Source organism: Belonocnema kinseyi, chromosome 8 (assembly GCF_010883055.1).
Source record: "Belonocnema kinseyi isolate 2016_QV_RU_SX_M_011 chromosome 8, B_treatae_v1, whole genome shotgun sequence".
NCBI lineage: Eukaryota > Metazoa > Arthropoda > Insecta > Hymenoptera > Cynipidae > Belonocnema > Belonocnema kinseyi.
Genome location: NC_046664.1, coordinates 29,494,299 through 29,496,375, shown reverse-complemented (window position 1 = coordinate 29,496,375; position 2,077 = coordinate 29,494,299). Strand labels below are relative to the sequence as shown.

The 2,077-nt window shown below is 23.4% G+C and overlaps 1 protein-coding gene across 5 annotated transcripts in view; it reads left to right on the top strand.

The window, feature by feature from the left end:
- The window catches only part of LOC117177950 (ATP-dependent translocase ABCB1-like), a 64,965-nt gene that overhangs the window by 32,593 nt on the left and 30,295 nt on the right, over positions 1–2,077 (top strand). The gene's annotated exons all lie outside the window — the stretch shown is intronic.

The following is a 2,077-nucleotide window of genomic DNA, read 5'->3' as shown; positions in this document are numbered from 1 at the left end:
TAATCTATACCATTTTTGGTTATACAATCATGTATTTTGTTAACAATTCGTCTTTCTTTGTAGAAATTAAATTGCTTTATGGAAAATTTATACTTTTTGATTTAAATTACATTTTTCGGTTGAATTATCAACTGTTAATATTTTTTGGTTGCAAAGTCGTTTTGTTTTAAATGCAGCTATATTGTTAAAAATTAAAATCATAACTTTTCGGTGGAAAATTCGATTATTCACTTAAAGTTGAACTACTTATTAAAAAAATTAATTTTTTCTTTTTAAGGATTCATAATTACAGTTGAAAATTCAACTATTTGCCATTAAATTAGGTTAAAAATTCAGCTTTTTGTAGATAATACTCTTTTTGACTTTAAAATTTAAAAATTTATTAAAATTAAAATGGACCTTTTTTAGTAGAAATTTAATCTTTTTGGTTGAGAATGTATCATTTTGGGTCAGAAATGCAATTGTTTGGTTAAGATATGAACTGTACATCTTCTTGGGTTTAAAAGTCGATTATTTCACTAAGAGTTGAACTACTTTGTAGAAAAAAATACTTTTTTTTTTAACAAGGTTTTTTAATTATGGTTGCAAATTTAACTATTTGGTTCAAAGTTTAACTCTTTGATTGAAAACTCATATTTATTCGCTTAAGAAATTCAACTTTTTGTAGATAATTCGTCTTTTTGACTTTAAAATTAAATAATTTAGTTTAAAATTCATGAATTTTATTTGAAATTTGTCTTTTTTGTAGATCATTAATTTTCTTGGTCGAAAATTCATCTGATTGGTTGACAATTCAACAACTTTGTTGAAAATAAATTTTTTCCGTTAAAACTTATTTATCTTTATCTGAAAATGTAACTATCATAGGATTGATTAAAAATTAATCGTATATATTGGTTAAGTTTGAAAATCGTTTTTTTGATAGAACATTAATCTTCTTGGTCAAAAATTCACCTTTTCCCTTGAAAATTTAACAGTTTTGTTGAAAATTCGTTTTTTTCCTTGTTCAATTCAATTTTTTATCACAGCTTTTATCTGGAAATTCAACTATTCCATTTTTGGTTAAACTTTGTCCTGTGAATTGTATTAGTTAAAACACCAATTATTTGTTAGAAAATTAATTTATTTGTTTTCGATTATGACTTGAAATATTATTTCAGTATAAAAAAATTTTATTTTCGACCCATTCAATTTGAAATTTTTTAATGAAAAAAAGAAAATTTCGTTAATTATCAGCGATATTTGACCGTTCATTTAAAATAATCCATCACAAACAACTGTTAAAAACTATAAAAATTTAAACAGAATGGTTCGAAATAGAAAGCCTTGAATTGTTAAATTTGTAATGAGCTAAATTTTAAGTTCAAACGCTACAATTTCAATTTAAAAAAGATTCAGAATTAATTTAAAACTTGAAATTATTTCAAATAATTTGAAACACGATTTAGACTTTTGCAGATTTAAAAAAAAGCTTTTTGAGAATTGTACAGTATTTAAAAACAATAACAAAAGTTGTTGTGATTGCTAAGAACATTGAAAATGATTTCTTATTTTGACAAATAAATTTTAAGTGAGTATTTGAAAACATTTTAAAAATTAAAAAAAAAAGAATCCGGAAGATTTTAAGGAAATTTTTTTATTTTGCAGTTTTTTAAATTTTAGGAAAAAAATCTAATTAACAAAATATATCAATTTTCAACCCAAAAGTTTACTTTTTAACAATTACATTAATTTTCTATCAAATAATTGGTGTTTTAACTAATACAATGTACAGGATGAAGTTTCAATCAAAAATTGAATAGTTCAATTTACAGATAAAAACGATTAATTTTTAATCAATCCTAGAATAGTTACCTTTTCAGATGAAAAAAAAAATTTTTAATCGAAAAAATAAATTTTCAATAAAGTTGTTAAATTCTCAACCAATAACAGGAATTTTCGACCAAGAAAATTAATGGTGAACTTTCACTTACAGTTGAAGTACGAGGGTAGTTCAATAAGTCCTTAGAATGACCAACATATGGCGCGCGAATCGCTCCAAATCATCTGTTTTCAGTCAGCACCACTCCCGACTAGA